At 42.2% G+C, this 12,799-nt stretch overlaps 1 protein-coding gene across 2 annotated transcripts in view; it reads right to left on the bottom strand.

Moving 5' to 3' along the window:
• Tbc1d4 (TBC1 domain family member 4) overlaps nucleotides 1-12,799 on the bottom strand; it is a 161,423-nt gene that overhangs the window by 63,337 nt on the left and 85,287 nt on the right. The window lies entirely within an intron of this gene.

A 12,799-nucleotide genomic window follows, 5' to 3' on the forward strand; every position in this document is an offset into this window, starting at 1 on the left:
CATACAGCCAGCTCCTCGCTACTTTCTGTCAAGTCCTCTGGGCTGTTTATTTGACATTTCTTTGTTGCTGGATGGAGAATGGAGACCTCTTCATGAAAGCCTAACCAGTGGCTGAACGGTAAAATACGGTCAATGGCTCCATTTACATTGGCAGCGGCTGTCATCCTGAATTCTAAACTGAGTGGGTAATTTAACCTTCCAGTAATTTAACATGTTTACACCATAAAACCCATTCCAATTGCCTTTAATATCTCCTCTCAGACTATGAGTCACCACAGCTTCAGTGACCCAAGCCACAGATGCTAACCACAAAACCTAGCTGAGGAGATCCAGCTCTGTGTATGCCTCTCCTTATGTGAAAGACAAGGAGAAGCAAATCAAGCAACCCACAGCCCCTGCCTGCACACCCACTGTGCACGAGAAAGGGCACACTGTCCATTACCATTACTGTGAAGATAATCACACACTAGAGAAATGCTATCAGAGAAACACAGAAACACATATACACACAAACACATATGTATATTACACACACATACATACACACATACAAACATACACACACAAATACACACATATGTACACATATATAAACATACACATACACACACATGCATACACACACACGTTCCTTTTTGGCATTTGCTTATGGGATCCACCAGAAACATTGTAATAGAAATAAAGTCTTTCTCCAATACTGGCACAGACCTGTTTTAATAGAAATAATAATGCTATCCCATAGCACAGCGCTAAATGGTATGTATCTATCTGTGCAATTATGAATACTGCTGAATAACTATGGGCCCTCTGTGTGTGCGTTACGTCTCCATCTCTTTCCTGCATACTGACACGTGAGTTTTTATTTGACAAAAGATGTAAGCTGCAGTAGTTTGTGTCTTACCAGAATTCTCTGTAGTTGATGGGAAAAGCTTGGGCTCAACACTTAAATGAACACTGTCAAGTGTGCACACATGCACGCACACACTGCTACTTATATTCAGGAGCTATGGCCCCCTCAAAAATGAGGAACCATAGCTTCTCCCTCTGCTGATTGCTCACCAGAGTGGGAAGTGCCAATATATTTCCAGAGCACCCCCAAGTGCTGCATTGCACCCCACCATATCCACTCCAGTTGTGCATCCTGGCTATTTGTGTTCTGGCAACAAATACCTCCACTGCTCAGACGCAGCCTGCAGCCCACACAGCCTGATTCAGACTTAGAGTTAACTCAAGACGTCGCTTTTATTCTGGGCAACATTTACTCTCTAACAGAAACAAAACCGGAAAAGATGCCAACCAGCTAGACACTAGGAAGTTTATATTCCACAGCCAGCTCCGCGGATGCTTTGCTCAGTTCCACTGGAGAGTTCTTTTGCCTCTGCAAACCCTTGTTGCCTCAAGAATGGAAGGTGCCTGATGCTCAGGGTTCACTTAGACATAATAGAAGAAAAAGAAAACTTCTATCATCTTAAAATTTGTCAGAAAAGGCCTACATTGTTGGGATTTTTCACTTCCAGAAATGCATGATAATTTACTGGGCGATACAGTGAAGGAAGCTTCTTTAAATGTCTTGTTCCATGCAGAAAAAGCAACAGTGCCACCTCTAGCTGGTATTTTGTTGTTCCGCCCCTGGGACTCAATAAAACAACAGATCCCAGTACTAAGATTCAGACATAAAACAGTGCACACTCTAGATCCCTCCAGGTCCCCCATCACCACAGCTCCTTTAATGTCATGTTGCTATTTATCATCAACTAAGCAATATTATTTAACATATTAAAAATATTTGTACTTTCAAACTACAATTTGCCTAACTCAAAAGAACACCAAATCTACCAATACCATACATTCCTAAAGCAGTGGCCCTCAACCTTAAAATTATGTGACTCTTAAATGCAGTTCCTCATGTTGTCATGACCCCCTCAACCATAAAATTATCTTCATTGCTACATTATAACTATAATTTCGCTACTGCTACTAATCATAATGTAAATATTTTTGGAGATAGAGGCTTGTCAATTGGGGTCACAACCCATGGATTTAGAATCACTGTTCTAATGGGTTAAGAAAACCCAAGGTAAAACCCTGGAGTGCAAAAAGCACTAAGGAAAGATACCTTCAATCAGGAAGCCAGCAGACACTGACATCCTCATAGACACATGGAGTGTGCGAGACCAGGGGCCTCCCCAGCTTTCCCTTCCTATCCTTCTCTCCTTCCAAGCAAGCTAGCCGCAGTCTTGGTGGTGGTGTTAAGTACACATTGTCACTGTGTGGCCGATGCGAAGACTTCCCAGCCATAATTGCTTCAAAAGTGGAGTATTTCCTGAGTCCATAGTCAGGAAAATGCACAGCATGCTACCAATGAAGGCACCAAAACTTTGGCTTTTTTAAAAAAGAAGAAATGCTTTATTGTGTATATCTCTCCCTTTTCTTCTGCTCTTTAATCATGTGTCTAACATTTACCAACTGTGCAGATAAGAGAAGATTTAATTTGTAGTATGAGGTCACTTTCCTAACAGGGCTCAGATGCCCATTAGTAAATATTGTTAAAGGGATGCAAACAGGAATGTAAGAGTACGCTTCCTAAAATAATGTTCTAAAAGATGAATTAGGTCCTTCTTTACAGTTGGTGCAATCCTAGCTAATTGGTTCATTATTAATCTTTTTCTAATAGCTACAAGTAGGTACAGCAGTATTGAAATAAAAGAAAAACATAAAAAAATGAGGGAAAATATTACAGAACACGTGAAAGGAGCCTTCAACTGAGAATTACAGTTCAAAGTAGTCTCATCCACATAGAAAGAATATGGAGTCCGTCTTGTGAATAATGTATGCCCTTGGAGGAAGGGTAGTCCTTTGTAATTCTGCTCTGACTAAGAAACAAGATTCTAAGAGTGGGAAAGATGGCTGTGTGATGAGGAACACATTTGCTCACACAGAGAACTGAATTTGGTTCCCAACACCCACTCATGGTGACTCACAGCCACCAGTAACTCCAGCTCCAGGAGATCTGATGCCCTCTTCTGACCTCTGCAGGCACTAGCACTAATATACACAAACTCTAATTTAAATTAAAAAAAAAATAAAGAAAAAGAAATGGCATCATCAAACCATGGAGGACAATTGGAGGTGTGCACACCATGAAGTGTGTTGTTTATATCAGGGAAGTACACCCTAAGCTGCTTTTCCAGACACCGTTGCCTTGGCCACAAATCCAGTTCATACGGTGGTGTGAGATGGGGCTGTCTAAAAACTTCATCATCACAGTTTAAGATGACATATTCCGTGCAGCCCAGGATGATCTTGAATTTTGAAGCTCATGCAATCCACTACACACAGCCTCCCAAGTAGCGGGGACTACAAACATGCTCTAACACACAGCCTCACTTCTAACTTTTTCCCACAAGTCCTTCAGATTCTTTGCATTTGATTTAAAGGGCCTAAGTTATTGTTCCCAAGTAAATGTTCCACAGTAAGATAAAGTTTGTTTTGGGTGGGTCCAGATGCAAAAGAGACTAGAGTAATAGAGTGACTTTAATATAATAAGATTGTAAAGCTCTGGGTGCCCTTGAGAAGTCGCTAGTCTGCCCATCTTGTTTCAAAACAAATGTCTTCCATCAAAAGTTAAAGCAATAAAGAAGATAATGAGATTAAAGGAGTCTATTCCAGGCCAAAGAAAGCAGAGCACAGTAGCTCTGTGACTTGAACCAGACTCCTATGAGCAGATTGGGTTTTGATCTCTGGGCTGTGAGCCAAGATGCTTTCCTGATAGGCCAGGGTTGCTTCAGTTCTTAGCAACCCCCAGCTGCTTTGCTCCAAGCCCTAGTAACACCCCAGCTTTTCCCTCACTGCTCTTTCCCTGAGACAGGTTCCTTTAATCTTGTCACTAAGTTCTCCCCTCCCCCGTTCTGTCTTACTGCTCATAGCATTGAATTTCTTCCTTCCATGGGAAATTTAATGTTCTAATTTATCTTTACTTACGTGTTTGTGCATGTACACATGCATGTGAGTGCCACCAGAGGTCAGAAAGGGACATCAGAGCCCTCGGAGATGGAGATACACAGGTGGTTGTGAGCCGCCTGATGTAAACACTGGGAACCGAACTCCGATTCTCTGCAAGAGCTCTTAACTACTGAGTCATCGCTCCAGACCCAAGGTGTATCTTCTTAGCCTATGACCATTACAAATTGCAGAAGCATAGACCATACACAAGAGTAACTCACAGGAAATATTGGGGAATCACGTGCTTTGATTAATAATTGATCCCACTAGAAGTGGTGGTGCTCCATGATGGAGGGAAAGACAACAGGACACAGGGTAAGGTGGGTGACAAGAGGTCAGAAGGAAAATGTCACTTGTCATATTCTCCATCACAAACCGACCATTGTTTTGAAACAGATGCAGTTCATTATGTGGCACAGTAGAAAGACAGAGAGCATGAACATGGCCCTCAGTGGCAGCCCCATTCCAATACCTGCTGCTGCCCACAGAAGGGTCTACACCTGCTGAGTTTTTCATCTGGAAAGTGTAAATCACAACGCTCATCTCTGAGGTAAGCTGGGAAGTTTGAATAGGGTGTGTGCAAATGCCTGAACATGTTGAGACAGTAAAATAGTCCATAATGTTTAATTAAAGCTTAATTCTGCATTGTGCTATATAGGAAAATGAAGGAAGCCATATCAGCATCCTGGCCTTCAAGAAATGGGAGAGGTGAGAGAGATGGGAAGAAAAAATTACTATGCAAGGTAAGTAGACTTTTGAGGATTTTAGAGAGTGAAAAGCTCCAAGGAGGAAAAGACTAATTCAAGGAATGAGGAAAAGTTGGAAGGAAAAGAAATCCGTATAAAACCACTCCCAATTTTAAAGAAAGGACTCTCTGTAAGACTCAGAGCAAAAGTCATGGCCAGTAAAGACCTTATTCCTAGAGATATCTGGGGGAGGCACATTCCAGACATCGAAAACATCAAGTCCAAGGTTCGAAGCCACACACTTCCCTGGTATGTCCAGGGAATTGCAGAAACCTGTGTGGCTGGGATGAGTGAATGAGCAGGGATTATGAACCTGGTGACTGAGGTAATTGTGGGGACACAGAGATTGGCATCATACAGGCCTTGAAAGGACTTTAGCTTTTATTCTTAGTGTGGAAATTCTGAGTGGAGAAATGACATGGTCTAGGTTATATTTTTCAAAAGACCCCTTTGGCTACTGCGTGGGATACAGACATCTATGCTGACCTAGGAGTAGTTACCAATGGCTCACACACCAGCAACCATGAGGAAGGTGGCAAGCAGTGGCCAGCATCTCCATAGAATTTTAAAGGTACAGTGTGGGTTTTGATGGCCCCGAGGTGGGGAACAGGAGACAGAGAGGTCATGATAACTGCATCTTTGGGAGACAGAGGAATCGGAGAAACAGCGGCAGTGCACCAGGCTGGAAGGGGCAGCAGAGGGCATAAGCAGCTTGGTTTGGGCTATAAATTGCGATTCGCATAGACATCCAAGGGCAGTGTCAGCAGTCGCTCAGGGCGGAGAGCAGAACGGACACCGAAAACTTGAAGCTATTACCATGAAGATAGCCTTTAAAGCTGTAGGATTAGATGGTTTCATCAGGAGACTTTGCATAGTGGCTGGGCAGATGGCTCAGTGGGTAGAAGGCTTGCTGTGAAAGAACAAGAGCCTGAGTTTAGAAGCCCAGAAACCACGTAAAGTCAACCAGGAGAGCACATATTTGTAATCCCAAGGATTCCCACAAGATGGGAGGCAGAGACAAGCTCCCAGAAGACTTCAAGGCCAGCTAGTCTGACGTACTCAGCAGTGAACAAGAGGACCAACCTACACACACACACACACACACACACACACACACACACACACACACACACACGCCCACTCACTTCTACACTGTTTAAAAAGAAAAAGGTTTTGTGTGGATGACAGAGGGAAACAGAAATAAGGTAAGTGAGGCACACAGAGGAAAATACCCCAGTCTCCCTACCAGCCTGCAGTCTCAAAAAGTCTACAGTGAGGAAGATGGAGAGAAGTAAACGCAGGAAAATGCAGCAAGAACCAGGAATAAAAGCACCTGAGAAAAGGACCCTGAAGTCAGTAATAGCAGAATAGCAATGTGGCATCATAGATGGCTTTGGTGAGCAAAAGCACACATGAGCGAGCATACACACACACACACACACACACACACACACACACACACACACTCACAACACACACTCACTCACACACACTCACTCACACACACACACTCAAACACACGCACACACACACACACACACACACACACACACACACACACTTCTGTGGGCTGTAGGCAAAACCTTTCCTAGACAAACTGCCAAAAGACAATACCAGGAATGAAGCCTGTAGCAACAGGGAAAGAAAAACTATTAAGGCCAGAGAGATAGAAAAATAAAATGATGGTGGCTGGAGAGCTGGCTCAGCTGTTACTTGTTGCCCTTTGAGAGGACCTTTTCCAAGCACCTACATGGTGGCTCACAACCATCTGTAACTCCAGTTCCAATCTGATTCTCTCATGCACTAGGCACACACTTGGTACACCGACATACATGCAGGCAAAACACTAACAATACCCATAAAAATAATAAAATAAACCTAAAAGAACATTATAATAAAAGCTTTTACATGACGGCATCCAATGAAGAATGCCCAGTGGTAATGGGAAACTGGTGAGCTAGAAAAAGACGGCAGAATTGCAGGAGCAGTGACCTCAGGTGGGCAAAGGGGAAGAGACAACACAGCTGAAGCCTGAACAGTTCGGTAAATGGGAAGGGGAACTGCAAGCGCCCAGTGTGGGCAGATGTGGGGGTGATGGTGGCAGGCTTCCTCCTTCCACTCCTTCACTCTCCTGTAAATCAGAAGGCAAGCTCAGGAGCAGAGCTGAGGACAGAAAGGAAGACCCAACAGAGCACTGAATGGGAGACATTATATTTAATGCAAAGTGATTTTACGCTAAGTTGCGAGGCAAAGTTGTCTTGGCATCTTACGGCTACTCTTCCTGAGGTCTCGCAGAGGCAATTGTGGCTGAATCAAAGCTTCCACCAGAGAGCTTAAATATCTTAGGCGAAACCTGGTAATCGGGAAATAGAAAACAGGAATCTGCAACATTAAACGAAGTCATGCAAATAAACTACATTCCCAGCTCAGGCTGAAGCTATTCTAAGGAGTCTTGTAACGGTTGCCTTCCTTGTTGTTATAGCAAATTATCTACCCAAAGCTACTGAACAAAGAGTTTGTTTTGGTTCAGAGTTTGAAGGTGTATAGTCAATCACAGAAGGGAAGTCAGGGAGGCAGAAACATGAGGTATCTAATCCCATTGCAATCTGCAGTCAGTAAGAAACAGAAAAAAAATGAATTTCTCTTGCTTGCTTTCTCCTTTGATCTGGAACCGCAGCCACGGAATGGCACCACCCACGTTCAGGGTAGCTCTTCCCTCCTCAGTTAAATCTCTTGGAAACACTCCCACAGACAGGCCCAAAGGTGTGTCTCCTAGGTGACTCCAAATCCTGTTCAGTTGACAGTGAAGATTAATATAACAAATATATATTTGGAAAGAGTCTGCATGGATTTAAAAGAAGAGAACATTTTGTATCTTACCAAAAATGTCTGGTTATCAAGTATTTGCGTCACTTATGAAAAACAAGTCTCTATATCTTTCCTTATGTATATACAATTTTTAAAAGCCAAATGAAAAACAAAGGCGTTGAAACATGAAAGTAAAACTTATACACATGTACTCAAAGTTAATCTTTGATCTAATTGTAGTAACACAGAGTATGGTACCTTGAAACACCCTAAATTGCTGTTGTGTATAATGGCACTGTGAGATCCATGGTTCTGAATGCTGTGTATCCCCACAACCCACCCAAAACACAGTGAATCAACCTAATGGTTGATTTTATTAACTTAATTCTGTTTAATACTACCTGCATTTACTGTAATGACCACAAGGGGGAGCTTTCTCACATGAATTAGTGTAATATAATTAACAAAAGAATAATGCTGAAAAAAAATGATAGTTTATAAAATTATTACCACTGCTCTTATTTCAGGCTCATAAATATCAACCACTTGGAAGTAAAGTAACTGAAGATTTGAATATTTAATTAAGTGTGGCAATAAAATTAGCAAGTTAATTAAAATAAGTTTACTTTGAAAAAGGTATTTTAACATCAGGATTTAATAACTTTGAACCTGTTAAATATGTTCAAAGAGAACATAATAAATGTAATAAAATATGTCTTGGTATTTTATCAGGATATATGAAAATATGAAGCCTTCTAGACAAACTATCAAAGAGGGAAGGTTAATAAATGTCAACTCATGAAATGTCTGAACTCCAGAAGCGAGGAGGCTTTAAGCAAGACAGGGTTGTGCAATGGAATGGAGGCCAGGGGCGAGCACTAAGCCCAGAGGATCTGGACACCACGAGTCCACTAGATCATAGATAGAGTTGTAATAGTATCAGGAAACAAAAACGCCGCACATTTCTCAGAAACCTATTTCTGTCCTGGCATTCCATATTGCTTCAGATATTAATAACAGCACAACAATCTTTCACATTGTAAACAAAGTAATAGACAACATCCTTGATCATTTTTTTCCAGAGACTTCAGTTGCTTGCAAACATTATCATTAATCACTAAAGGTGCCTATGTCCCTCTTCTTCCAAGAAGAAATACAAAACAATCCTAACTTCATACCATCCAAAGATAAAAAGAAAACACATAATTGCCTCTCTCCAAAAATAGGCCAGAAGAAATAGCAGCTAGATGCCTGCTCTCTGACCCACGCTGGCACATATCATGAGTGACAGCAAAATGCTGGTCCCCACAGTCTATTCATACCAGAGCTCTAACTGACCCTGCTCCAACCCTCACAGCAGACTTACCCCCCACCCCACCCCATCCCACCCCGGAAACAACAGGAGTCATAGCGAAGTGTGTCTGATGCAGCTATTGTCAGTAAATGAGTTCTAGGACAGCCAGGACCCTGTTACACAGAGGGACCCTGTCTCAAACAACCTTAAATAAATAAATAAATAAATAAATAAATAAATAAATAAATAAATCAAATTTGTGACACTAACATATTTTTAAGAATACAGTAGCCTTAGGTTGGAGAAATGACATGGTGAGTAAGTGTTTGCATGAGGACCCAAGTTCAGATCCCCAGCACCCACTCAAAAGCCAGGGATCAAAGTGCCTATCTGTAATCCCAGCACTAGAGAGACTGAGACATGGGTGACTACAGGCTCATTAGCCAGCTAGCCTATTCTGACATCAACACCTGGCCTCTCCAGGCACCTGCACACCTGCACACATGCACACATGCACACACACAGAGAAAGGGTTAATTTAACACCTGAATATCTCCAAGGGTTAATGAAGCCAGTGCTTCAGTGTTAACATTGCGGTCAACATGATTTGAGATAAAAGAAACTGGTAAAATCTGCTCACTAATAATGAATGTGTACAATGTAATGCCATGGACAGAATTCAGTTTCATCATCATTCTTAAACAGCAGATGTACCTGAGCAACTTCAAGTCAGAAAACAAATCAAATCAAAGTAGGAGCTCAATTGTTTACATGTGAACTACTTTGTGAATGATTTAGCTGTGATAGATATGGCTTTAAGGTCTAAATAGCATTCACTCTGTAATTTACAACAAACGCTTCTGTGGATACTGCCAGTCTTTGTCCCCTCCCCAGTCCAATCTGTACCCCTCATGATGTAGCTACAGACGGGCATAAAGGAAGCCATTCTGGTGACAGGTTTGAGGTCATGCAGTCCCATCCATCCAGGTCAGTTTGAGATGTCCCTAATGTTATCATAATAGAAGCTGGCACACAGTTATTTTCCCCTTCAGGACTCCTGCTGTCAAGTTAGCTGGGTGCTACAGGTGTCCAAATGCTTTGCCCGGAGAAAGTCTGCAGTAATATGAAATGAAACCAAGAAGAAAAGAGAGATAAAAGACAAAGTGAAATGAGGTAGTCCCTGTAGGGTCAAGTCCCTGAGTGTCAGATAAAGACATCCTGAGAGGGGTAGCTGATGAGCTCATGGCCTCCTGCAATCCTGGCCACTCCAGGATTCCTTCAAATGATGGTTTCCACTCTTGCCTAAGAGTTGTAGCTAATAACACGAATTTGTGAGTATAGACATTAATATATCTGTTAAGAAACTATCAGTGTTCCATACATCTGTAGAATTCAATGATCAGCGCTGGATGCATCAATCTTGATTAAAACCAAAACCAGTAACTGATTATACAACACAAAGTTATGTTCCTCTCACTTAAAACACAGCTGAGGAGGATGGAGCTGGGTGTGGGAAGATGGCTTGACAGTTAGGAGTGCCTCCCCTTCAATCATGAGGACCAGAGCTCAGACCCAGCATCCTCTTAACAAACACCTAGACCCCAGATCCTTCCAGCCTGGCCTAAACATGACCGGCAGGTTCAGGGAGAGCTATTCCTCAAAGGAAAAGGCAGAGAGTGACAAAAGGTGGGCACTGGGTGGGCCTTTCTGGGTCTCCCTGCAAAAGCATGTGCACACACATGCAAATGTGCACACACACACACACACACACAGAGAGAGAGAGAGAGAGAGAGAGAGAGACCCACACACACTCATCATAAATGCATTTTTAGTTAATATTTCTTAATGAAAGTGTAGTTAAAGGCATAGGGCTGTCTGGTATTATTTATTGTCCTTAAATACTGAAGATCAGGTTCCTTCTATTTTGCTGATCTAACCTGGGGACTCCAATCATTTGATCTTAAATAGTGGCAACTATACTCTGGGCTATAGGACACAAAGAGAAAAAAAAGAAGGAGAAAAAGGGGCATCACTCCCTTAAACATACACACGCACATACATGTACATGAACACATATGTACGTAAACAGACACGCACATACACATGCATACATATACACACAAATAATACACAAGAACCCACAGGCCAGCACACATACCATGTGCATTCTCTTAAGTAAAGTTTCTTAAGGAAATGGTGCACAATAAATGCATTTATACCCCATTGACCAGAACAAGAGGGACTTCTGGCAAAGGAATAGCTAAGAAGTATAGTCCTGGCTCTAGACACCAACATACCAAGTTTAAAATTCTATCTCCAAAGAAGGGAGAAGAGGCATCAGGAACAAGTTGTGTTCTTGTCATTATTGCCAGTGATGCATTGCAGAGAAAGCATCAGTCAGTGCTCTTCAACAAGAAAAACAGGTGATGGAAAACAAATGACTAAGCCACAGAATGACCCTAAAAAAGAAAGCAATCAGGCCAAGGGCACAGAAATGTGTGCTAAGTAAAAGTAGATTTTACTGGGTACTTAAAAAAAAAATCCCAATTGGGCTTATGGGATCTTACCCCTCCCTGATGAATTTCTTGGCAGTAATGTATTCTGGGAGGAGCAGAATCCTCATCTTCAGATTGTACCTCTAGTGAGCCCACCAGGTTCACTGAATAGTCCCAAAGCCATCATGACTCCCATCATCCCAGTTAAACTCAGTAGGTCACAAAAACCAAGTAAAAAGACATTGTGTTGTATCGTTTTCAATGTCAACTTTCCAAAACATAGAAGTGTCTAAGACAGTGGTTCTCAACCTTCCTGCTGCTTCGACCCTTTAATATAGTTTCTCGTGTTGTGGTGATCCCAACTATAAAATTATTTTCACTGCTACTCCATAACTGTAAATCTGCCACTGTTATGAATTGCAATATAAATATCTGATATGCAGGATATCAGATATGTAACCTCTGTGAAAGGATTGTTTGACCCCCCAAAGGGGTCGAGACCCACAGGTTGAGAAACACTGATCTAGGCAGAGCCTGAATCAGGCTGCCAGGACCAGTGTAGCCTGTGGACACTGATGTGAGAAGAGCTAGCCCATTATGAGCGGTTCCAGTCCCTGAACTACAGAGGAAGGCTGAAGCCTAGGTGAGAGGAAGCAGACAGCCACAGACAGCAATGTGGGCATTTGTTTCCCTGCACTCCTGACTGTGAATGTGGTGTGAGCAACAGTCACAGGCCCCTGCTGCAATGGGCTGCAACCCAGAACTGAGAGCCAAGTAAACCTCTCCTCTATTGATCTTTTCTTTTTATCAGAACATTTTAACACATCCACAGAAAAGCAACTAGAACAGACCTGATCATGGAGACCTGTAGGAAAGGGGGCACTTACAAGGGTGAGGGATAAGAGCAGGAGAGGTGAGAGCAACCAGAACACACTGTATACATGTATGAAATTACCAACAAACTAATTAATAAGACAAGCTTTCTCTAATTAAAGAAATAAACACAAAGACAAACCTTGAAAGACAATCATAGGACTATTCTTATTACTCAAAAACAGCCGAGTACTTCAGATGGTACCACTAGCAAGCTACATTCACAGCCATCACTGAGGGGAGCATTAGTCTGATGCTCTTCCAGTAACTTCCACATTGCTACAGGGGCAGCAATAAGGGCAATCGACACCCACTTAGAGTGTACATCACTGTGCAATGTGTTTCTGTTATAGTGTGGGCTCACAGAACACAAGGAAGTAATGGAGGTAATAATTTAAATTTCATAATTGCTTTTCAGCATAGGAAACACAGATTCAATTCATTCCAGCAGGCCAGATACAGGAAGCATCATCCTATTTGTAGGCAGCATTTCTCTTGTCAGAAGAATTTTCTGAGCAGCAGAGAGTCACCTGTCATTGCCTATAGCTTTTCATTTCAATCATCTGAGGTATGCATTATAG

The sequence above is a fragment of the Cricetulus griseus genome, assembly GCF_003668045.3.
Source record: "Cricetulus griseus strain 17A/GY chromosome 1 unlocalized genomic scaffold, alternate assembly CriGri-PICRH-1.0 chr1_1, whole genome shotgun sequence".
NCBI lineage: Eukaryota > Metazoa > Chordata > Mammalia > Rodentia > Cricetidae > Cricetulus > Cricetulus griseus.